The sequence below is a fragment of the Adiantum capillus-veneris genome, chromosome 15 (genome assembly GCF_014529385.1).
Source record: "Adiantum capillus-veneris isolate H3 chromosome 15, ASM1452938v2, whole genome shotgun sequence".
Classification (NCBI taxonomy): Eukaryota; Viridiplantae; Streptophyta; class Polypodiopsida; order Polypodiales; family Pteridaceae; genus Adiantum; species Adiantum capillus-veneris.
In genome coordinates this window covers 22,729,194-22,756,649 of record NC_140945.1, presented here as the reverse complement: position 1 = coordinate 22,756,649, position 27,456 = coordinate 22,729,194, and the positions used below count along the sequence as shown (strand labels likewise).

Genomic DNA, 27,456 nt, shown 5'->3' with positions numbered 1-27,456 from the left:
CGCACACACACATGCATAAACAAAAAATGCACGTACACATTGAGAGAGGAAAAGAGAGAGAGAGCATGCATAAACCAAAAACGCACACACACATTGAGAGAGGAAAAGAGAGAGAGAGAGAGAGAAAGAGAAAGATATAAAACAAAGAGAGAGAGAGAGAGAGAGAGAGAAGAAGAAGAAGAAGAAGAGAGTCTTAACATCGTAGGAAACTATCCCAAGAGACCTTAAAGATCTAGTCGATAGGAGTTGAACTTAAGACCTATTATTCATGAGAGAAATGGCATAACCAATCTATCACACTTTGGTGATAGAAAAGTTATACCATTTTTCTCCTTTTTTTATTGGCGTGCACACACACCCACAGACACACACCCGAAAAGAAGAGAGTTTAATTTAACGTCATAGGAAACTAATTAAAGAGACCTAAAGATCTAGCCGACGAGGAGTTGAACTCAAGACCTGTTATTCAAGAGGGAAATGGCATAACCAATCTACCACGCTTGGGTGATAGAAAGGTTATACCATTTTCCTCTTTTTATTGGCACACAAACACACACACACACACACACAAGAAGAAGAGATTTTTAACGTCGTAGGAAACTATCCCAAAAGACGTTAAAGACTAGGTTAGATGTAGACTTACGTTAAATTAGATTTAGGAATATTTAAGTTAAATTAGATTAGATTTAGATTTATTTTTAGTTAGATTTATGTTTGATTAGATTTAGGTTTATTTACGTTAGATTTAGATTTACGTTATATTAGATTAGATTTAGGTTTATTTACGTTATTTACCTGTTATTGAAGAGGGAAATGGCATAACCAATCTACTACACTTGGGTGATAGAAAGGTTATACCATTTTCTTCTTTTTATCATTTAAAATAAGGTTAGATTTAGATTTACATTAGATTAGATTTAGGTTTATTTAAGTTAGATTAGATTAGATTTAGGTTTATTTTGAGTACACTAAAGGATTATACTGCCTACGCGTTTGAGAGTGGCCGGTGTCTCGGTCACTGCGTCGGAGATGCTTAGGAGTGACTCAAACACTGCATCGGGGTCACCTAAAGGCAAAGAATGAAATATTAGCAAGCAGGGTGCAAAAGAGAAGTCAAAGCAGCATGTGCCAAGAAGAGGTCACTCATGGAGAGCTGCTCTCAATCTCCAAGGAGAGTCAGACGGCTTCGCAGAAGTTCCAAGAGACGTGCAAGCAAGCAAGCGGGTCCACGCAAAAACTACTGCGCAGCTACATAGCTTTCGAAAGTGCCATTTTTTCAAGCGCTGATCGCTTTGTTTTCATATTAATTCTATTGAGAGAGACCACCTCCCTGATGGGCAAACTAGAGAAAGCTTGCAGATTGTCAGAGGAGGAGCACTCTAGATCTCGCATTGCAGCTCGAAAAGCTGAGAAGAAGAGTTTCGTATGTCTTTGACCCTTCAATGGAGCGAATCACCACATGTTCAATTAGATTAGATTTAAGATAAGATTTTGTATTGAATTTTTATATTAGAGTCTAACTTCGAGATTACGGTAAAAAAGTTAGAGTTAGACGAACGGTGAAAAGATCTACTGTCAAAAGATTTTAAGATGCTGTGAAATGCTACAGCTAGAGAAGAGGCAAAGGGGTTTTGTCCACTACATGCAATATCATGTAGACGTGGGTGTGTAGATTTCTTGTACCCACAAATATAGGCATTGACCAATAAAGAGGAGATTATAAGCAGGTGGTTCTGATCTCTGTGCACCTCTAGACCGAGGTGTGTGGGGATTGGACATGACTAGAGAATGTGAGGTAGTTTACAGTGTGAACAAAGAGAGAGAGAGAGAGAGAGATAAGATGAAGAATGCCAAAAGAAGATTAAATTTGTTGTCCACGTTATAAGATTTTTACCCTCATTATGAGTAGTGACGAGGATGTGGGGCCGTCCAACCGAAACACCTATCTCTCAACGAGGATCTTATGTCCTTGTAATCATTGCAAGCATGCTGTGCGATGGACAAGACGCATTTCTTTGCGGCACGTTCACAAATTTGACGAGTTCGATCCATCTATTATAGATGGAGTTGTCGCCAATTATAGCTTTTCGGACTCTGATACTGGCCAACAGGCAGCAATCTTGCAACCCAATACACGTGTTCGTAGGCGCTTTGGTCAAGCAGCATATGTGAGGCCACAAGATGTAGCCTCTGACAGCTCGAGGGATGATCATGCAGACCACATTCCCAACGAGGCAATGTTTGAGCCCGAGATTGATGAAATGATCAAGATGATCATGGATTCAGAAAGGCTTATCTATGATCATATGAAAAGTGAAGCCGATACGCCATTGTATAATGGAGCATGCGTGTCTAGATTGAAAGCGCTCCTCGTTCTTCTCAACATGCAAGCAAAGTTTGGATGGAGTGACATTAGCATCATAGCGCTTTTCAGGTGATCTATTACAATTAGTTTACTTTAAGAAGACTCTAAATGTATAATGATCTAATAGATTTTTACACAATTGTACTGTATTTTTATGTTGTGTAGATTGCTCAAAGAGCACAATACTACCAGCTAATAATGTGATTCCAGATTCTTGAGAGAAAGCAAGAAAGATTTTGCGAAACTTGGGGATGGATTACAATTCGATCCACGCTTGTCCTAATGGCTGCATTCTTTTCATAGGGGAATACATAGACATGGAGAAGTCTCCGAAATGTGATTCCGAGAGATATAGAGTAGATCTCCATGAAACAAAAATTCCGCAAAAGGTTTTGCGACATTTTCCTCTACTTCCTCGCATCAACCATTTCTTCGAATGTAAGTCCACAGCCGCCGTAGCATCATGGCATGAGGAGAATAAATCTTTGGATGGTGTGCTACGGATTCCTGCAGATTGCGCAGCCTGGAAACATATGGATGGAACATAGTCGGATTTTGTCACGGAAGCTCAAAATTTACGCTTCGGCCTCGCTATGGATGGCGTAAATCCATTTGGTCAAAGATCAACAACTTACAGTGTATGGCCCATTGTCATCGTCAACTACAACATTCCCCCGTGGTTGACTACAAAGAAGGGGCGCCTATGGCTAATCTTGATTGTGCTGGGGTAATATAAAGTGAAGAATATGGATGTGTATCTTTGTCCACTATTGGAAGAGCTACAAACATTGTGGATTGGCATAGAAGTGGTGGATATGAGCCGACACACAGGTCGATGGAATTCTTTGATCAGAGGCATTCTAATGTGGACCATGCATGACTATCCCGGACTAACAGAATTCCCAAGTGATCTACTTGCACGCCTCACTCAGACACTGTAAATCTTGGTTTTTCTCAAGCTGATCTATTATCATGTGTATACATGCAGGGCTTCAAACAAGCGGATACAGAGCATGTGTAACATGTGGACCTAGACTGAATGCACGTAGGGTGCCCTCATTGAAGAAGAAAGAAGGTCATCAAGCATATCTTCCAGAGAATCGTGTGTTACGTGATGGATTTTTGGGAAGAGAGCCACTGAGGATGTCTTCACAAGCATGGTAACAGCAGAAGGAGATGTGTGATGACGGATTGTCCCCAGGGATGAAGAGACTATCTCTATGGTACGAGTTACCATAGTGGCCCCAACTCATGATCAATCACTTGCTCGATCCAATGCACATATTTAAGAATGTGGATAATCTACTATGGGATCATCTGGCCGGCAAGAAAGATACTTTGGGAGCCACGGTTGACCTTAGAAATGTGGATCGTATGAAGCAATATTGGCCGCAAACAGTGTCCAATGGATCGAAAAAACTCCCTAAATCACCGTGGATTTTCACAGGAGCCCAAGAACGCAAAGTAAAAGAGACCATTCGATCTCTGCGGACCCCCACTGGCGTAATGCACTCGCTCCGAACGTGTTTTACTAAAGAAGGAAAGCTTACCGGTTTGAAGTCACACGACTGGCATAACATGTGTCAGGTATGTTCATAGTGGAATATATCATAGTGGGAGTTGTGTAACAAATTAGTGTGTGGACTTTAATATCATTGTTGCACGTGTTTTGCAGTTTATTTTACCGATTTCCATTGAGGGATGTTTGTCTCTTGACGTCCGTAACATAATCTACAAACTTGCAAAGTTGGTGCAATGGATCTCACAAAAGGAGATCAATGTAGACTCCATACCATTCGCCAAACTAAACGCTGCGGAGGTTGTGTGCATGTTTGAGAAACATTTTCCTACTACCATGCTAACCATTCAAGTGCATCTTCTTGTTCACATAGTTGATGAGGTGGAAATAGCTGGCACATTAAATTCTAGATGGATGTTCCTTTTAGAACGTTTCTTGAAAACGCTGAAGGGATATGTGCGTCAAAAGGCACGTTTGGAGGGTAGCATGGCATAAGGTTGACTGGTATCAGAGTCCCTAGTGTACATTGGAGAGTGGGTAGATGGATTTGATAAAGCCCAGGATACGCTATGGTGAACCATAGATGATGAGCGCATATATGGGATTGTCATGTGCAATCTCGGTGTTGAGAAGAAGATGACGGAAGATCTAGAGGCTAAAATCAACCGATTTTGCATGCTTCACAATCCAGTGATGCAAAAGCGGATTTCACAATATGAGGATGCAAAGCAAGAGCGACGAAGGGCACGAATCGAGTGGAGATGGGGAAGACGACCACCGATGCACTATCCAATGGGTCTAGAGAGCCTACCAACATTCATGAGCTTAAGATGGTTGCACAACCGATTGAAAAGTGCACAACAGTGCGGTGAAGAAGTGACTGAGGAAGAGTGGGAGTACTCTCGGGGTTGCGCGACCAAGGTAAGTTTGCAATGTACGACTAGTGACTTTTTAGATGTTTGAAAGGCCACTCATAATCTTTATTGGTTATAGTATAAGTCATACACAGCAGCATGGTGTAAAGGTGGACATTTTAGGGTAGAACGGATCGACAAAAATCGTTTTACTCAAGATTGTGGAATCATGGAAAAATTTGAACAGTCTAGTCGATGACGGTCCTTTGATGCAGATCCTGTGGTGGCGTAACTCACTTGTTTCGGCACGCTACAAGATATTTTGAGGATCAATTATAAAGGAGTTTTTGTGGACTTGTTCGACGTGCAATGGTTCAAGATAAACATGGAGGGTCACAACGCTACTGTGCGAGGAGAGTCTAGTTTTCTTGAGGTGGATTCAACTAAGAAATGGACTGACCTAAGAGACACTTTCGTACTACCCGAGCATTGTGAACAAGTAAGTATGTAAATAGTTAACATCTCATTTTAGAATTTATGTGCTTCGAAGCTCTCACGTAAGTTATGTGGCTCTGGCAGGTGATATTTCATCCTACAAAGTCTACATCAAACTGGTGGTACGTCATAGAGGTAGCCCCTCATAGTGCACGGACGTATGAAGGCTACCATGTGCCAATCACAGTGGCTTCAATGGAGGAGATTGGAGAAGATGCTCAGTCAGAAGCCGTTGAGGTGGAGCCAGACGAACATCAAGCTGCTACTCTCTATGGGGTGCGTGCAGAGGATCTACAAAATGAAACGGAGGACATCTGTTTAAACGGAGAGCTCTATATAGATATAGTAAGTTATGCTGAGCTGTGCGAGGATGAGAGAGAGATCTCTTAAAGACATAAATATTGTATTTGAACAATTTTGCTACGTTTTGTAAACATTCTGGCTCTCTAAGTGTTGAGAGAAGGAGAGAAAACAGAAGTAGAACCCCAAAGTGTGTAGAATACACACATGAGATGATGTATATATAGAGGGGACCTGGGTGCCATATATAGAGAAGCCATATATTGAGTAGCTTCACATATAAGCTCAACACCCCCGCTTAAATAAGGGTCCCTAACTGTGGATGAAAAAACCCTTGGGGGATCAAGGGAAAAACCCACAGCTCTATATACACCCACCGTTATATTATAAAAATCATTAAATATACAAATGTTTATGAGGAGCTACATCACTCCTTTTACAATGAATGTTTTATGAGGAGTTACATTACTCCTATCCTATCAAATACAATAATGAATACAAAGGTTCAATAAAGAGGTATAAACACTATCGATTAGCTTGTAATCAAAAGTGTCTCCGTGAATCTGCTGTGTAGCTTGTCATCAATATCGCATCACCAAACATGTCTTCATGTTGTCATCAATATGGCATCACCAAACATATCTTCATAAGTCTTTTATTGTCACCAAGTTTGTCTTCATAAAATCAATTCTTTGATCAATCCTACATAGATCATAGACTCCAAAAAGAACATGTCATGAAAATTATTAGCATCGTTAATGAAATAATTACGTTCACAATGCCATAAGAGATGGTTCGCGACGCCACTCTTTTGACGACATATATACGCACGACAACATATGGTACATAAAGTATAAACGTAAAAGTACAAAATGTGTGATTACGTGATACAAATGATATGTGTATATACTACATAAAACAACATTTATCAATGTAGTGATCAATGAATACCATCAAAGTATTAACAAAATATCATCATTATATCAATAAAAATGAATAAATGACCATGGTATCAACGAAAAGCATCATGATATCAAATTATTAACAAAATATCATCATTATATCAATAAAAATGAATAAATGACCATGGTATCAACGAAAAGCATCATGATATCACCGAGAATAATCATTGTATCAACGAAACAACATCATGGCATCACCGAGAATAACCATGGTATCAACGAAACATCATCATGGCATCACCGAGAATAACCATGGTATCAACGAAACAACATCATGGTATCATCGAGAATAACCATGGTATCAACAAAACATCATCATGGTATCAACAAAAATCACCATGGAATCAACGAAACAACATCATGGCATCACCGAGAATAACCATGGTATCAACGAAACATCATCATGGCATCACCGAGAATAACCATGGTATCAATGAAATATCATCATGGCACCACCGAGAATAACCATGATATCAATGACATATCATCATGGTATCAACGAAAATCACCATGACCAAAGTATTAACAAAACATCATCATGGTACTATCAAAATCACTATGGTATCAATGAGAAATTATCAATAAAACGACGTAAACTATATCTCTAAAAGAATAATTATACGAGAATCAATGAACGAGTATATCATATAACAAAAGATCATGTACCAACAGTAGCTCGATAGAATTTGGACGATCATCAACGGCTCGACTGAATTGGAACGATGTGTAACTGGCTTCTGCAGCAAAATTACGTCAGTAACAAATATATGATTGATGAAGAAAAATATAATTGAGAAGTTTTCAATTATGAGAAAAATCAAAAGCAAAAAGTAAAATTTTGATTTTCAAACATATTCGCAGTCCGAGACGATAACCCAAAATCGGTGCAGAATTTAGAGAAATTTTCTTCTGCAAAGTTATAGACCACATCGATTCCAATCTCCATCGCGGGTAGTTTCTTCTGCAAAGTTGTAGAACACATCGATTCCAGTCTCTCACACGGGTAGTTTCTGCAAAATCGTTTTCAATAAGCAGAAAAATAAAAAACAAAAAACGGAAATTGCTTTTTAGGTATGTACGCAGTCCGCGAACGATAACTCAAAATTGGTGCAGAATTTGAAAACACTTTCTTCAGCAAAGTTGTAGACCACATCGATTCCGGTCTCTTTGACGGGTAGTTTCTGCAAAATCGTTTTCAATTAGCAGAAAAATCAAAAAACAAAAAACAAAAGTTGCTTTTCAGGTATATTCGCAGTCCGCGAACGATAACTCAAAATTGGTGCAGAATTTGAAAACACTTTCTTCTGCAAAGTTGTAGACCACATCGATTCCGGTCTTTCTCGCGAGTAGTTTCTGCAAAATCGTTTCCAATTAGCACAAAAATCAAAAACAAAAAGCGGAAGTTGCTTTTCAGGTATGTACGCAGTCCGCGAACAATAACTCAAAATCGGTGCAGAATTTGAAAAAACTTCCTTCTACAAAGTTGTAGACCACATCGATTCCAGTCTCAATAGAGGGTAGTTCAGGAGAAAAATCAAAAACAAAAACGTACTGCTCTGATACCATGTTGAGAGAAGGAGAGAACACAGAAGTAGAACCCCAAAGTGTGTAGAATACACACATGAGATGATGTATATATAGAGGGGACCTGGGTGCCATATTTAGAGAAGCCATATATTGAGTAGCTTCACATATAAGCTCAACACTAAGTACCTTCCATGTTGTATAACGCTCTTTTGATTTTGTGCTCACATCTTGGGCAATCCACGGCCACATGCAGCTCCACCACCTGGTTTTTTGACTGCAAGATTTGATTGCGTGCACTCTCTCTCTCTCTTTCTCTCTCTCTCTCTCTCTCTCTCTCTCTCTCTCTCTCTCTTTCGATTGAAAATTTTGAGTTATCGACTTGCCTCTTCCATCACTCAAGTTGAATAGAAGAAGAACACATCATTGCAACATTGCGTCATTGCATCATTGTATTTAATGGTCTTTGCGTCCACTCCAGGTACGTATGCTCAAGGTATGTTCTCATAAGCAAGGACGACGAGCACCTCCTCCTCTCTCTCTCTCCCTCTCTCTCTCTCTATCTATCTATCTCTATCTCTATCTATCTATCTACTTGTCCATGTTTTCTACTCCATTCATTCAATATTAAGTTTAAATGTTCATGTGTTTAATGCAGGTATGGATGATGATGAGTTTCTTTCTTCTTTGTCACCCCAGTAGAGACAATTGTACGTGGAGCGTCATCACTCTAGTGCACCATCGTGGGTTCCTACTCCATTGCCATCTCCCTCTGTTTCGGAGCATTCAGCACGCTCCGAAGCTTCGGTGTCGACGAGACGATCTTCACACTCGTCTAGGCGCCAGCGCTCTAGTGGTGGGGTGGCGGTTGTTGTGGGGATGCCACCGCCGATGCTTTGACACCGCCTCATGTTCGAAGAGGCTCTTTACCCTCCCCTTCTTTTTCCGCCATGATACCAGCCACGACATTGCCATCAACACGAGGATTTGTACTGCTGACTGTGGTTCCCCGCATTTACACACCACTAGCTACTCTTGCAGGAGTCACTCCAGTGGACACTCCTCACTTCAAAGCTCAGACTCCAGTGGATACACCTGACATCCGTACCCCCATTGACACGTCGCTAGAGACCCCTATCGAGACACCCAGGTTCGCGCGTCAACGGCAAGAGGGATTGCCTTACTCCGTCAACTTCAGCGGCGGCATCATCTTGGATGGTGAAGGCAAGAAGGTGATTTCGTGCATGTGTTGTCTTTGCTCTCAGGTGTTTAGACAATACATACTAAACACCTAGAGTGAAGTACCGAATGATTTAAAAGACAGAGTCATCAGCATGCTTCATGATGAGTTTCCCGTTCCAACACGGGATGACCGCTTCAATGAAGACGTGACGAAGGTTCGAATGCACGAATACTGCAAGCAAAAGCATTCCAAAGTGCAAAAAGCAATCAAGCATGGGTGGAACAGACCAGATTGGCTGCCAAAGAAGATTGGAGGAATGCAAAGAAAGCAGCACACAAAAATCCTGAGAAGTGGAAGCAACAAAAGAAGGCAACCAGAGCGCGAGTAGAGATAGGGAGCTCGCACCACTTGGGGAGCGGTGGGTGGGCATCATTTGAGGCCGATTTTGTAAGTGTTTTTGCATTGCTCTCTATGTTTGATAGTTTAGGGTTTATGGTTTTTTAAACTCTAACATAATGGATTCTTTGTATGTTTTGACAGTGGTTGATGACAGGACGTGATCCCACACCGTATGAGCGTGAGTACACAGGCAGGAAGGGCTTAAACGCCCTTATGGACATTCCGAGTTCTCCCGGCCGCATGGTTAGTATTAGGGTTTATTCTTTTCTATTTGTTGTATTATTTTATAAACGTCGCTATATGTTTATACTTACAAAAAGCTATCTTATTGTTTTTTTTGCAGAATCCGACAGATACGCCGCTTGGACGCGATGAGACGTCTGATTAGACGACATCAGTTTAGCCATAGCTAGATAGCATTAGTTTCTGTTTGTCATAGCTTATGTATCATGAGACGACTTTTATACGTCTTTTTGAAAACCATGTATATTTTTTAAATAATGACAATGGTTTGTAACTATTGCATTTGCAAAGTTTAACAATCAAGTGATTTTACCTATATGTACAATTATCATTGATTTACTTTCATCAATTCATGCTTGTCAGTTTTGTATCTTTATTTTGCAAACAATACATACGATGGATGATGGAGTTGATGGTTATATTGTCTTGTGGGTGACTATTTTGGGTCTATATCTACCTTTGCACTTTTTTCCAAAGGTGAATTAATTAATGAAACATTCAATATGGTTGATGGGTGGAATGCCCTACCACCAAAAAAAATTCCTCTCGGACGCCGCTATGAACGTCGCTATATAAGGTCTCCAGTGTCACTATAATCATCGCTATAGGTGTCGCTATATAGCGACGTTTATAGAGACGCATATAGCGACTGTCATAGTGACGCTTATAGAGACGTCCCTGTATCCACGCTCTTAGCGACGCCGGGGGTTATAAAAACCCAATGTATTTTCGTCACTAAAAGCATCACAAGAGCACACAGCCTCTTGTAGTGCACATCGATTCCTATCCACAAGATTTGGAGCTCTTCTATAAGTGGTGCCAGATAGACGTCCATGTTCTTTTGCTTTGTACTTTCTTGGGACGATCAATGGGGACGATCAATGGCAACAACAGATGGCCCTTCTTGATAGCGAGCCATAATGGAAGATTATACTTAACCAGACAAATAGGCCACGTCCTCGATGACGAACTCCTTAATTAGAATGGGTTTACTCTGTCCATTGCCAAACCAAAGCAGATACATCGAGGCTCGTTCTTAAATGTAGGCCAACTTTCCTCTATGTGCTTCCATGCACGAGAGTCAGCAGGTACCCGCATAACATCATCTCTCGATCTAGTATTTGAGTGCCATGTCATCAAAGCGTCTATAGACTTGCACCTGAACATGCTCTTTATTCTTGGAATGATAGGAAAGTGTCGAAGCACCTTCACAGGGATAAATTTTCCTTGTGTGTCCTCCCTGTACGTGTTTGATCCACAATTGGGACACTGTTCCAGGTTTGCATAGTCATTGCAAAAAAGTATACAATCATTAGGACATGCATGTATTTTTTGATAATCCAACCCCAAATTAGTAAGAAGCATTTTAGTGGTTGGACAGGTAGTGACCATGTGATTCCCTTCTTGCAAAATTTGCTCATTCAACAACCTGACGTTACATGAACAATTCAACTCTTTAATCACTTTATATGAGCTGTAATTTGCACTTTACCATGCTTAGGATAAATATGTTTACCTAAAAAACTCATGTGACTGAGGCGTCGGACCACCCGTAGACAAGCATTGCCAATGCAGTACGGAGAACTGACATTTTTGAACCAGTGTAGAGCGACATGCATGCAATACTTTGCATCATCTCGCCCTTTTCATCGTTACTATCATTCCATTGATATAAACGGGATGGCTAAGGTTGGTATACAGTACTGCGTTCAATGTTGTCGCCTTCTATGTTGGAATCCATGTCAAAGAACGCGTCCAACATCTACTCCATCTCTACTTCTTGAAATGACGCTTCAGGTATTGGTTGGGAGGACTCAGTCGATGGCTGCTTGTTTGAAAATCTAGTCGATGGTTGGTATACAGTACTGCGTTCAATGTTGTCACCTTCTATGTTGGAATCCATGTCAAAGAACGCGTTCAACATCTACTCCATCTCTACTTCTTGAAATGCCGCTTCAGGTATTGGTTGGGAGGACTCAGTCGATGGTTGCTCGTTTGAAAATCGTCTTCTCTGGGATGAAGTTGCAACAATATCTACTTGAAGACTTTGACCTTCAATCTCTAGACCATGAGATCGATAACGCAGGTCTTGTACTTGCTCTATCGAAAAGAGGCCGTGATTGCGTATGTATTGGTCGCAAATTTTTCGTTTTTGAAAGATCTGATGCTTGCAATGCGTAGAAGGACATGCCATCCTATCGTCCATACTTTATCTGCCAATGATGCAAAAAATAAATAAAACACTCTAGTTGTTATAACTACACACTACTAAATACATGACAAGCTTTAACAACCTCAGATTCTCTAGCCAGGCCCGATCCCCGCACACCTCGGTCCAGAGATGCACGGAGATTAGGACCACAGGGTAATAATCTCGTCTTTATTGATCAATGACTATATATTAAAGTTCTTAACACTAGGTTGGTAACCTAATAGGACATAAAAGTGTCCTTTCAAGGTTTTGAAAAAAACCTCCAAAACCATAGTAGATCCACTCATTTTGTAAAATCCTCTCATGAGGTTATAGTTCAAGTCCTACTACACATGGAAAAAATAAGAAACTTGTAAAATTTCTCATCTTTTGGTCACACCAAGCCTCCAAAGTTGATGGACCAGTGCATTTTCATCAAAACAGTCATTTCTTACATTTTGTTGCATAAAAATAAGATTGGGGATTTTTGTAGGACTTGAGATAAATTCCCTACTTAACTTCAATGGGTTGGTGATCAGAACATATGATTGCTTCTCACTCACCATTTTTTGTTTGCCAAAATAAATAGGTACAAAAAAGTTGAATTTTTACCATTCTGCAAACATATCATCAAAGTTTCTATAGCCACGCTCTATACAAATAATATATGCATGTTTTCTTAGTTCCCTGTTGTCCTTTATGTTCATAAGGAGCCATGGAGCATGTCAAAAGAATAATACATCTCTTACAAAGGGGAATCTTGGGGACAAAGATGAAGTGTTAAATACAGCAAACATGAAAAAACTGCGTTCAACATTTTGAGTTGTAGAATCCCATAGAAACTATTCAATATTTAGTCAAATTTGATCCTTATGACTAGATATGGTTACTACCTACAAAATTCATGTAGTTGTCACAAGAAACTAACAATATTGAAAAAGCTATACTTGATATACTAGAATGTTTCGTTTTCTTCTATAATTGAAAAAATCAACCATCGTTGTGTACTATGCAAAATAGGGTATTAGGTGCCTCAAAACTCAAGGAATATTAGCTTTATGTTACAATATGCGACATAGAAAATAAAAAATGCATTTGGATATCATGAAATCCACCAAAAAAATCATAGAAGAGCTAAAATTGACTAAAAACCAGGATTTGACAATTTTTGTAATTTGGTCATAACTTACAATTTTAATATTTATTTCTCCCTAGAAGCATCAGGACATGTTGAGGACTACTAAAGAAAGTTCTCTAGCATTATAGACCTCACAAACATGAATTCTAGAGTGGTATAGTTGCAAAAAGTTTAAAAAAGCCAAAAATTGGACCCGTTTTTCCACACAGTTTAGGTTGTGAAATGTTGTGCAAGGACAATGTTAAAGATGGAATTGATATTCCAAAAAAATGTCGAGTTTTTTTCAGCTCATGAGACAACTTTCTAGATAGATAACACCTCAAAATCCATTTTGAAACTCTTGACATAATTCAAGGAAAATGGTCACTTAGCAGGACATAAAAGTGTCCCATTACCAACCTAGTGTTAAAGTCTGTGTGCACTTTTGAAGTCCAATTGCACTTTTTCAACTATTTTTGCTAGCTCTAACAACCTCACATTCTCTAGCTAGGCCCGATCCCCGCACACCTCGGTCTAGAGGTGCACGGAGATTAGGACCACAGGGTAATAATCTCATCTTTATTGGTCAATGACTATATATTAAGGTTCTGGAAGTCTCTGTGCATTTTTGAAGTCCGATTGTGCTTTTTCTACTATTAATTTGACGCTAGCTCTAACCTAACATATAACACAACCCTAACCTAACTTAATGTAACCTAACTTATAACCTAAACTAACCTATAACCTAACCTAACCGAAGTCCGTTTGCATTTTTTAGAAGTACACGAGTCATCTAATTCGAAGTTCGATTGCGTTTTTTCTACTATTAATTTGACGATAGCTCTAACCTAACCTATAATTGTTATGCCTGACCTATAATCTAACCTAACATAAAACCTATACGTAACTTAACTTAATATCACCTAACTTATAACATCTACCTAACCTATAACCTAACCTAACCGAAGTCCATTTGTGTTTTAAGAAGTACAAAGTCATCTTCGAAGTCCGATTGCGTTTTTACTACTATTAATTTGACACTAGCTCTAACCTAACCTATAATCGTTATGCGTAACCTATAATCTAACCTAACATAAAACCTATACAATATAACCTAAATTATAACCTAAACCTAACCTAACCGTTTGCATTTTTAGAAGTACATGAGTCATCTTCGAAGTCCGATTGTATTTTTTCTACTATTAATTTGACGCTAGCTCTAACCTAATCTATAATCGTTATGCCTAACCTATAATCTAACCTAACTTAATGTAACCTAACTTATAACATCTACCTAACCTATAACCTAACCTAACCAAAGTCCATTTGCATTTTTAGAAGTACATGAGTCATCTTCAAAGTATGATTTCATTTCTTGTACTATTCATTTGATGCTAGCTTTATCCTAACCTATAATCGTTATGCCTAACCTATAATCTAACCTAACGTAAAATCTATACCTAACTTAACTTAATGTAACCTAACTTATAACATCTACCTAACCTATAACCTAACCTAACCAAAGTCCGTTTGCATTTTTAGAAGTATATACGTACACGAGTCATATTCGAAGTCCGTTTGTATTTTTTGACTATTATGCTGTCGACGGCTCTAACCTAGCTTGTAATCTCACCTAACATATAACTCAAACCTAACCTAACATAAAACCAACACAATGGTGAGGCATTTAGCAAAACGACAAGCCATACAGCTTGCCCACAATCTATATGCGATGGTGGGTAACCTCTATGGCTTTGCCAATTTGGCAAACGGCTCACCAATTTGGCAAATGGCCTATAAATCCCGGAATTGTGAAAGACCCTGTTACCATTGCATGAACCTAGCCAACCCACATTGACATCTGTGAATCGCATGTTGGAGTGCACGATGGCTTGTAAATTCATTCTGTAGTGGACATACCTATCTCTCCAAGTCTCACTCTGCTCATTTTGAGGTAGGTCTATGTTGATGTGTGTGCAGTCGATGGCATCACAACAGTTGGGAAATCCTCTAAGAGCCTTGAACCCGTCCTTGATATCTTCCATGTCTTATTTGGTTGTAGGCTAGTTTATCAAATGACCTCCTCTATGCACAAGTGATGCAATGAACCTGTGGAGGAATGTGGTGACAGTGGACCGGCCACAACTAAAAGTGTTTTCCACATGGTAGTGCATGTTTCCCGACGCCAATACCATGACACAAATTGCGACTTTCTTCTCCATTGTGAATAGTCTGCCAGGCAAGTTGTAAAACCTAGCTGGTATATTCTCTTGTTGCAAGTCTTCATGAATCAGGTCACATAGGCTACTACATAGGTTGATGGGAAGCTTGAAAATTTCCCTCCATCATTCTTCGTCTGCATGAGCGTAGAACACGAAGTGGTTCCACTAGTGGATAGATGAGCAAGGTTTTATGTACCATCGGCCTTGGGCATTATTGGTGGTATCCTGATGCCTTGGAGTGCGGTGTGTAGAGATCGTAGCCCAAATAAGAGGCAAGATCAGAGTAATGAAATCCTCAAACTCAATCTCTTCCACTGAAGGTTGCGAAGATTGTTGTGGGAGTGCATGCAATGCCTCCCACTCATGGAGCAAGGCACACATCAGGGAAGTAATCGATGCCGCACTACTTGATTTGTTTGTTTGAAGTCCATTTTCCTGCATCAATTCCGATTAGAACCAATCAGAACTTATCAAATAATAGATGAAGTATATTTCTCAAAAAGAGTATGTGATCTTCGTGTTGCAATTGAGAGAGTCACTACAGGAGGTACTTCACATTAGCGACGCTCGCAGTGCGACGCTCAAAAGTGAAAATCCACGTCGTCACTATGAGCATCGCTATTTTTTTGTTTCATAATGATGCCCATAGCGACGCTATATCGATGCCGACAGGGGTGAAAATAAATCGAGAGCACCAGAAACTCATATCTCAAATCTAAATTTTAAGCGCTCAAGCGAAAGAGGTAACATGCACTCTCCCTCTCTCTCTCTCTCTTTCTTCCCCCCCCCCCCCCCCCCCCCCCCCAACACAGACACAAAGAGAGAAACGAGACCCAGGTATGCTCCTTCCCTCTCCTCTCTCTCATGTTCCCTTCCCCTCTTTCCCTCTCTCTCCCTCTCTCTCTCTCTCTCTCTCTCACAGACACACATTGTGTCTTTGAAAGAAAGAGAGAGAGAGAGAGTACACACATGCATAAACAAAAAACACATAGACAGAAACACATGCATAAACAAAGAATGCATACACACACACATTGAGAGAGAGAGAGAGCGAGAGAGAGTAAAGAGAGAGAACGAGAGAGAGAGAGAGATATATATATATATAAAGCAAAGAGAGAGAGAGAGAGAGAGAGAGAGAGAGAGAGAGAGAGGGGGGGGGGGGGGGGGGGGGGGGGGGGGGAGAAGACCAAAAGAGAGAGGTAAGGGGAGAAAACAAAGAGAGAGAGAGACAAAGAGAGAGAGAGAGAGAGAGAGAGAGAGAGATTAAAAAAAGTAGAGAAAATATGAAATAAAATGTTATATTAAGATTTAGGTTTAGGTTAAATTTAAAATTACATTTAATTAAAATTAGGTTAGATTGAGATCTAAGGTTAAGTTAGATTACATTTAACTTTTAAAAAAATTTATGCTAAATTTAAAATTATGTTAGATTTAAGATTAGGTTAAGATTTAAATTAGATTTAAGATTAAGTTAGATTATATTTAGATTTATGTTTATGTTGAGTTTAAGATCAGGTTAGATTTAGATTTACGTTAGATTAAGATTAGGTTAGATTTAAAATTAGGGCAAGATTTAACATTAGCTAGCTAGGTTAAATTTAAGCTAGATTACATTTAGGTTTAGGATTTAAGATTGGATTATGTTTAAGCTTATGTTGAGCTTAAGATTAGATTAGATTTAGATTTAAGATTAACTAAACTAGATTTAGATTTAAGTTAGATTACATTCAGGTTTAGGTTAGATTTAAGATTAGATTAGATTTAGGTTTATTTGAGTTTTAGATTAGATTAGATTTAGATTTATGTTTGATTTAAGATTAGATTATATAAGATTAAATTTAGGTTAGATTTTAGTGCATGTTAATGAAGGCTTTGCTCAAAGAGCAAACACTAGTTACACAACAATATGTATAATCCCATCAGAATCTGACAACTATTAACTCACACACTAACCATATTCAATTAGCCACAAATCACCATATGTTCAATTAGGTTAGATTTAAGGTTAGGTTTTGGATTTAGCTTTTGTATTAAAGTCTACCTTCAGGATTATGAAAAAAAATTAGAATTAGGCGAGTGGTGATCCCTCTCTACGGATGCGACAATAAGTTGGAAAGCTTTCAACGGCATGATACTCAGATTGGAGGCCAACATGTAATGTGCTAAGTAATCCCTCGAACAAAGATCTGCTGTGAAGAGATGTTAAGATGCTGTGAATTGCTACAGCTAGAGAAGAGGCGAAGGGGTTTTGTCCACTACATGCACTATCATGTAGACGTGGATCTGTAGATTTCTTGTACCCACAAATATAGGCATTGACCAATAAAGACGAGATTAAACCCGATGGTTCTGATCTTCTTGCACCTCTAGACCAAGGTGTGCGGGGATTGGACATGAGTACAGAATGTGAGGTAGTTTACAGTGTGAACAAAGAGAGAGAGAGAGAGAGAGAGAGAGAGAGAGAGAGAGAGAGAGAGAGAGAGAGAGAGAGAGAGAGAGAGAGAGATGCCAATAGAAGATTAAATTTATGTCCAAGTTATAAGGTTTTTACATTCATTATGAGTAGTGACAAGGATGTGGGGCAGTCCAATTGAAACACCTATCTCTAAACAAGGATCTTATGTCCTTGTAATCAATGCAAGCATGTTGTACGACGTACAAGACGCGTTTCTTTGCAGCACATTCATGAATTTGGAGAGTTTGATCCATCTATTATAGATCAATTTGTTGCCAATTATAACTCGTTGGACTTTGACGCTGGCCAACAGGCAGCAATCTTGCAACCCAGTAGACGTGTTCGCAGGCTCTTTGGTCAAGCAGCATACGTGCAGGCCACAAGATGTAGCCTCTGACAGCTCGGAGGTTGATCATGCAGACCACATTCCCAATGAGGCAATGTTTGAGCCCGAGATCGATGAAATGATCGAGACAATCATGGATTCAAAAAGGCTTATCTATGATGATATGAAAAGTGAAGCCGATACGCCATTGTATGATGGATCACGTGTGTCTAGATTGAAGACGCTCCTGGTTCTTCTCAACACATGCAGGCAAAGTTTGGATGGAGTGACACTAGCATCACAGCGCTTTTCAAGTGATCTATCACAATGTGTTTACTTTAATAAAAAACTCTAGATGTAATATGATCTGATAGATTACTTACACAAGTGTACCGCATTTTTTCGTTGTGAGACTGCTCAAAGAGCACATACTGCCAACTGATAATGTGATGCCAGATTCTAGAGAGTAAGCAAGAAAGATCTTGCAAAAATTGGGTATGGATTACAATTTGATTCATGCTTGTCCTAACGACTGCATTCTTTTCAGAGGAGAATACATAGACATGGAGAAGTGTCTGAAATGTGATTCCGAGAGATATCAAGTAGATCTCCACGGAACGAAAATTCCACAAAAGGTTTTGTGACATTTTCCTCTAATTCCTCACTTCAAGCATTTCTTCGACGTGCAATGGTTCAAGATAAACATGGAGGGTCGCAACGCTACTGTGCGCAGAAGAGAGTCTAGTTTCCTTGAGGTGGATAAATGGATCGACCTAAGAGACACTTTCGTACTACTAGAGGATTGTGAACAAGTAAGTATTTAAATAGCTAACATCCAATTTTAGAAGTTATGTGCTTGGAAGCTCTCATGTAAGTTATGTGGCTCTGGGAGGTGATATTTCATCATACAAAGTCTGCATCAAACTGGTGGTACGTCATAGAGGTAGCCCCTCGTAGTGCACGAATGTATGAGGGCTACCATATGCCAATCACAGTGGTATCAATGGAGGAGATTGGAGAAGATGCTCAATCAGAAGCCGTTGAGGTGGTGCGAGACGAGCATCAAGCTGCTACTCTCTATGGGGTGTGTGCAGAGGATCTACAAAATGAAACGGAGGACATCTGCCTAAATGGAGATCTCTTAGAGCCATAAACATTGTATTTGAACAATTTTGCTCCATTTTATGATGTATTTATGTGGCTTTTTATGTTGGAGCTATATATGGCTCACTCTACTCAACTTAGTCTCACTTATATATTTGTATCTTGTCCTCAATATGAATCAGTCTTTGGGAGTTATATGGTGTGTCTCTTGTCTCGTCTCTCTCTCTTTCTCTCTACATCTCAATATGGTATCAGAGCGGTAACGATCACGTGCCAATTCAATTCATGGTGACAAAACAGTATGTGTATGTGATTTGCATGTAAGATTCAAAATTGTTACAAATTTTATTTTTGAGCGTTGATTCTTGTTAACCATGGTTTTTTTGTGTTAAGAAGAATATGATTAGTGTTTTGTGTGGTGTTTACTGCTAATCAATGTAATCGTTGATTACAAATTCTTGTTGATGACAACCTGAAATTCATCTCAATTTTTAGGGGTCTTCTGCTCAAAATTTGGAGAAACAGGAAAAGCTTGTTCATCTCCTCGAGCTCTTCGATTTGAGTTCTAGGTTTGCGTCAATCGGAGTTCGCAGCTGAAAGTTATGCTGTTTTTACTGTAATTGAGCTTGACGTAGATTTCTTTGTCGTACTTCTTCGTGAAGCGTCCACGATCATTTTCCTAATTTTGGCGTTAACTTTTTTGAGAAAATTTAGCTTTTTGCTATTCGTATTGTGGCCGTCAATCTTGCGTCTCACGCCACTCTATTTTGAGGACTCTTTTATTATTAACGTCTCCTTTACCCTACCTTTTTTGGGTGACGTCTCTCACATCTTTGGACATTCCTTGAGCATCCTTCCTGCATTTATCGTTGAAAGAACGCAGTCCTCATATTTTTCTCATTCTCAATTGCGGTCTCACCATATATGGTGTGTAGATTCTGCGATCTTATCTTACACGTCTTCTCGTAACAAGATATGGCTATGACTATTCTCGTCAACGGCTTTCCTTCTGGCCAGCGTTCTGTTCCTCCTTCCCAAGGCCAAGGATTTCCAAGCTGGAAAGCAAAGATGTTGTTAATTCTTGAAGGCAATGAACTCTCTGATGTTGTTCTTGGAAATCGTGTTTGTCCGCCTCAGCCTGATACGGATAATGATAACATGCTTATCACTGAAGGACCTATATTTGAAGATTGGAATGTTGCCTATACGGATTGGCAACGACGTGATAAAGCAGCTTGTCGGTACATTCTTTCTGATCTTACTAATTCCCTTTTGCTTGATATGTATGAACTACCTACTTCCCACGACATATGGAAGTACCTTATTGCAAACTTTGAGAAGAAATCTGTTACAGAAATACTTTATTTGAGAGGGTTGCTTAACAAGTTACAATATGAAGTTGGTACTGCCATGACGGGACATATTGAATCTTTCAAATTTATTATTAATCAACTTGCTGCTGCTGGTGATCCTGTTCCACAAAAGCAACTGATTACACTTCTCCTTGATACGGTGAAGGACTCTTCTTATGATAACATTGTTACTATTCTCTCTAATAAAGACGGTCTTGATTTCGACCAAGCCTGCATGTCTTTAATTGAATACTCTCAACGTCAAGAACGTCGTAATGCTGGTCAAGATACAGCTATGATTTCACAAGAGGAGACTGAGTCACAACAGATGGAACGTGCTTTTTATGCTTGAAGGCATCCATTTCAACGAGGAAACCGCAGAGGTGGCCGTCGCGGTAATATTTTCTCTCGTCTCAAATTCCCTAATAAGCAATGTTCTTACTGCAACAGAAATGGACATACTGAAGATGATTGTTGGGCACGTCAATATGATGAAGAACACATGATTACCACGAAACAACCACGTTTATCTAGAGACTCTTCTTCTTCTTCTTGTGAATATTGTGGATGATCTGATCATCCCACTCATATGTGCTATAAGCGTCGATTCGACACAGATTGTAATAGAGCATATGCTACTGAACATCGAAACAACATTGTACAAGAAACAAGTTGCATCCTATGTTCAGTTGCTCCAGACAGAATACTTCATATACGTGATGGATCACTTTTTATTATCGATTTTGGTGCTACAGGAAATATGAAATAACAGTCTAAGTGGCTCCATAACTATCATCCACTACCAGCTCAACGTGTCGTTTATCTTGTTGAAGATACTACTTGTCAAGTAAAGGGTATTGGAGACTTATATCTTGGTACCTTATCTTCTTCCACTTGAATTTTGCGAGGAGTATTACATGTACCAGATCTTCAACGTAATCTTCTTTCAGTTGCTAGACTTGTTGATCTTGGTCTGTTTGTTGGATTTGATCATACCAAATGCCGAATTGAGAAAGATGGATAGACTATAGCCACTGCTCCTCGAAACGGTAATTTGTTTGAACTCTCTCTCAACGATACTGTAGCAAATGTTGTCACTGCTCCAGGTGATCATGATTGCAAAGTATGGCATCATCGTTTTGTTCATGCTGATTTCTCAAAACTCCTTGATTTTCAACGTCATGATCTTGTTCATGGCATGGATCTTAAAGCCCATCCCCATATGGGAATTTGTGAATTTTGTTCTCTTGGGAAACACAATCGTAAATCCTTTCCTCTTTCACATATAACTCATTCTCATGACATATTGGATCTTGTTCATACTGATATATGTGGACCTCTACCTTCTTCAAGATCACAATATCGCTACTTCATTACTTTCATTGATGATTTCTCAAGGTATACGACTATATTTCTACTTAGACAAAAATTTGAAGCCTTATCTGTTTTCAAACAATTCCACAAGGCTGCGGAACTTCAAACTGGTTGTCGCCTTAAGAAGCTTCGTAGTGACAATGGCGGCAAATATGTTTCTCAAGAGTTTGTGAGTTACTGTGCTGACAGTGGAATTCATCATGAACACACTATTCCATAATCGCCTCAACAGAATGGCGTTGCTGAACGAAAGAATCGCACTATTCTCAATGTTGTAAGATGTATGCTGATTCATTCTGGCTTATCTCATGTTTTCTGGGCTGAAGCTACTTTGATAGCAGTATTTATTCAGAATCATCTTCCTACTACTGCACCCTCTGGTAAAATACCCATCACAGCATGGACAGGTGACATTCCTTCTGTATCTCATTTTCGAACCTTTGGATGTATTGCTTATATTCATGTTCCCAAAGAAACACGAACAAATCTTGAAGCTCCTGGTCTTAAAGTTATTTTTATTGGATATTCTGACACTTCCAAAGGCTACAAATTCTATGACCCTTCCTCCAAGAAAGTAATTGTGAATCGTGATGCTAATTTTAACGAACAACTTATGAGAGGCTCATGATCCATGGATGATTCTGATGATACTAAATCATTGCTTCAGGCTTTTTCATTTCTTTCAAATGATGAAACTCTTCCTATAGAGAAACTTTCCTCTTCACAACCATCCATTCCGAATGTTTCCAATGATGATATTGATATTTTTGTTGATCTGCCTATTGATTTTGAACATGCCTCATGTCATGTTTATGATGATGATATTGCTAATAATGCTTTTTTTACTTCTGAAGATCCCGTTACTTATGAATAAGCTATCTCTTCACCACAAAAGGATCAATGGCAAGAGGCTATGGAAGCAGAGTACAATTCTCTTATCTCTAAAGGTACATGGATACTAACTGAATTACCTCATGGCCGCACAGCTATTAAATGTAAATGGGTGTATAAGACAAAAGTAAAAGCAGATGGATCTTTTGACAAGTTCAAGGCACGTTTAGTTGCAAAAGGTTACTCCCAAGTAGCTAGTGTTGATTATCAAGAGACTTTTTCACCAGTTGTTCGAATTACAAGTGTTCGATTTTTATTGGCATTTGCTGTTCAATTTGATTTAGAAGCTCATCAAATGGATGTACGAACTGCTTTTCTTAATGGTGACTTGGAAGAGGAAATTTATATGGAACAATCAGAAGGGTTTGTTATTCCAGGTAAAGAAGATCTTGTTGCTCAACTCATAAGGCACTATATGGTCTCAAACAAACTTCGCGAGCCTGGTATACAAAATTTGATCTTTTTCTCACCTCTAAGGGATTCATCTCTTGCTCTTCAGACCCCAACTTATACATAAAACACCAAGGTAGCAGTTTTGTGATTTTTGCTCTTTATGTGGATGATACCATCCTTGTTTCGAATGATTTGGGATTTCTTCATCAAGTGAAAAAGTTATTGTCTTCTACATTTGATATGGTGGATCTTGGAGAGATTCACTCATGTCTTGGCATTCAAATCCAACGAAACCGTACAAAAGGTATTTTATTCCTTCGACAGTCAAAGTTTATTGCAGATAATTCAAAAATTTGGTATGGAATCTGCACATTCAGCCAACACACCTTGTCTTGCGAGCTCTACGAAGAACACTTCTGACAATGGCAGTCAACTTGTCACAAATCAACCTTATGCTAACTTGATTGGATGTCTTCAGTTTGCTGGCATGAACACTCGTCCTGATATTCTGTTTGCTACTAATTATCTTGGACAACATCTTGCATGTCCTTCTCTTAAGCATTGGTCTGCTGCAAAGCGTGTATTGAAATACTTGAAAGGCATTACAGATTTTGGTTTAGTCTATCGACGACAACTCACATCGAATTCTATGCAATCTCTTTCTCTTTTGGGTTACATAGATGTAGACTGGGCAAGCTCACATTTATCTATGCGATCTACTAGTGGAAATTGCTTCTTTATAAATGGTTGTCTTGTTTCTTGGACCAGCAAGAAACAACATTGTGTTGCAGTTTCTACGACTGAGTCAAAATATGTTGCGGCATCACTTGCAGCTCATGAGTTGATTTGGCTTCGACAAATGCTGGTTGATATTGGTCACTCTCCTCTTTCTAGCACACCCTTGCGGTGTGACAACCAAAATCCTATTAGTCTTGCAAAAGACTATGTTCAACATAATAAGTCAAAGCACATTGCTGTCCATTATCATTATGTTAGGTATGAAGTACACAAAGGAACCATTATGGTTGAACACTATCCAAGTGACCAGATGATTGCATAAATTTTGATCAAAGGCATCAATGAGTCACGTTTCATCCTCTTGCGCTTGGAGCTTGGAGTTGCTTCCACCTCACTCTTTCTAGATTAGCTTCTTTGCTATTGTAATAGCTTTGTACATATGACATTGTAATCTTTTAGGTACCATGCACTCTTCACACTCCACATTTGCACATTGTGATCTCTGAGTCACTTGAATATTTGTACATAGATGCACAATTCACTTTCACATCATCATTGCTAGTTCATATTTTCACATTGTATAGGGGCTTGGGTTTTTCCCTTGAACTCCCAATGGGTCTTTTCATCCAAAGCTAGAGACCTTTGTTTGAGTGGGGGTTTTGGAGCTATATATGGCTCACTCTACTCAACTTGGTCTCACCTATATATTTGTATCTTGTCCTCAATATGAATCAGTCTTTGGGAGCGTATATGGTGTGTCTCTTGTCTCATCTCTCTCTCTTTCTCTCTACATCTCAATATTTTATCCATTCCTATCTATATGCTATACTTTAGAAATTTAAATTGTGTTTAATCATCATTGCGTCCACTCCATGTACGTATGCTCTAGGTATGTTCTCACAAGCACGGACACTCCTCGGTGTGTTGTGAAAGTCTGATATGCCGACGAGCATTGTGCTCCAAGTGTGATGGAGATTGAGGCTGCAATCGTGAAGGAGGTGATCCATCTCTGCTCATAGATGATGCTTACCTCTCCACTAGATCTAGTTGATCGGGTGAAAGAGACGCTAAGAAGCACTTGCTAGATCTAGTTGATCGGGTGAAAGAGATGCTAAGAAGCACTAGTAAGTGCTTCTTAGTGTCTGTTTCACTCGATCAACTAGATCTAGTGGAGAGGTAAGCAGCATCTATGAGCAGAGATGGATCACCTCCTTCGTGATTGCAGCCTCAGTCTCCATCACACTCGTAGCACAGTGCTTTTACAAGATACGTAGAATGCACACGGGAGACAAATTCACAAGAACTTCACACGAATCTCTCTACACAAGAATCCCTCCCCTTTATGAGTCCTCTCTCCCTCTCTCTCTCTCTCTCTCTCTCTCTCTCTCTCTCTCTCTCTCTACTTGTCAATGTTTTCTTCTCCATTCAATATTAAGATTAAATGTTTGTGTGTTTAATGCAGGTATGGATGATAATGAGTTTCTTTCTTCTTTGTCACCCCAGCAGAGGAGGTGGTACAAGGATATTCATTGCTCTGGAGCACCATCATGTCGTTCTACTCCTTCAGCAGCTCCCTATGTTTTGGAGCATTCAGCACGCTTTGAAGCTTCAATATCCATGAGACGATCTTCACACTCGTCTAGGCAGCGATGCTCTAGTGGTGGCAGTGGTGGTTGTTGTGGGGATGCCGCCACTGATGCCTCAACATCGTCTCGTGCTCGACGAGGATCTTTACCTTTCCCTTCTTTGCCCGTCCCCACACCACTCACCACGGCATCGCCATCCATGCCAGTTTTTGGTTGGCTATCGACCGTTCCTAGCTACACACCATTACCTACTCCTTAGGGAGTGACCCCAGTCTACACTCCTCGCTTCGGGGCCCAGACTCCAGTGGAGCCACCTGACATTTGTACCCCCATCGAGACGCCGCTAGAGACCCCTGCCAAGACATTCAGGTTCATGCATCATAGGCGAGAGGGCTTGTCGTACTCCATCGACATCAGCGACAGCATCATCTTGGATGATGAAGGCAAGAAGGTGATCTCGCGCATGCGCGGTCCTTGCTCTCAGGTGTTTAGACACTACATACTAAACACTTGGAGTGAATTGCCAAGTGAATTAAAAGATAGAGTCATCAGCATGTTGCATGACGAGTTTCCCGTGTCAAGTTGGGATGAGCGCTTCAATGAAGACCTGATGAAGGTTCAAATGCGGGAATACTGCAAGCATAAGCACTTTGCAGTACAAAAAGCAATAAATCATGGGTGGAACAAACCAGATTGGCTGGCCAAAGAAGATTGGAAGAATGCGGAGCGAGTAGCATGCGAGAATTTTGACAAGTGGAAGCAACAAAAGGAGGGAGCCAAAGCGCGATTAGAGGCAGGGAGCTCGCACCACTTGGGGAGCAACGGATGGGCATCATTTGAGGCTGATTTTGTAACTATTTTTGCATTGCTCTTTAGGTTTGGTAGTTACGTCTATTTTTACTTTTAAATTCTAACATAATGCAATCTTTGTATGTTTTGAACAGTGGTCGATGATAGGACGTGACCCCACACCGATACGAGCACGATTATGCTGGCAAAAAGGGCTTAAATGCCCTGATGGACATTCTGAGTTCTCATGGCGGCATGGTTAGTGTTAGGGTTTACTCTTTTCTATTTGTTGTATTGTTTTGTAAACTATATGTTTATACTTACAGAAAGTCTTATTGTTTTTTCTGTTGAATCCGACAGATATGCCGCTTGGACGCGATGAGACGTATGATTAGACGATGTCAATCTAGTTGTAGCTAGATAGCATTAGTTTCCTTTTGTCATAGCATGTATAATGAGATGACGTGTATACGTCTTTTTGTAACTATTTGAAAACCATGTATGTTTTCTCAATAATGACAATGGTGTTGTAACTATTACATTTGCAAAGATTAAAAATCAAGTGATTTTGCCTATGATGTGTACAATTGTCATTCATTTACTTTAATGAATTTACTTTTGTCAGTTTTGTATTTTTATTCTTCAAACAATACTATGGATGATGGAGTTAATGGTTATATTCTCTTGTGGGTGACTACTTTGGGTCTATACTACCTTGCACTTTCTTTCAAAGGTGAATCTGGGCTTATGTTGGATTCATTTAGTTTTGCTCTATTATTGAAGAATTCCATATGGTTGATGGGTTGAATGCCCTGTCACCCAAAAAATTTTACTCTCGGGCGTCGCTATAAGCATCACTATATAAAGCTCTGCAACGTCGCTATGAGCATCACTATAGGAAGCTTGCAACTATCACTATCTGTGTCGCTATCTGCATTGCATGTAGCAACGTTGATAGTGACGTTTTCGTAGCGACGCTATTAGCGACCGTTTTAGCGACGTCCGGGAGTATAAAAACCCAATGTATTTTCGTCGTTAAAACATCACAAGTGCACACAACCTCTTGTAGTGAGCG

General features: G+C 39.6%; 1 pseudogene; it reads left to right on the top strand.

Annotated features, from left to right (window-relative positions):
• The first annotated feature begins 1,123 nt into the window (after positions 1–1,123).
• LOC147440386 (uncharacterized) lies at positions 1,124–9,989 on the top strand (annotated as a pseudogene).
• Positions 9,990–27,456: the final 17,467 nt, after the last annotated feature.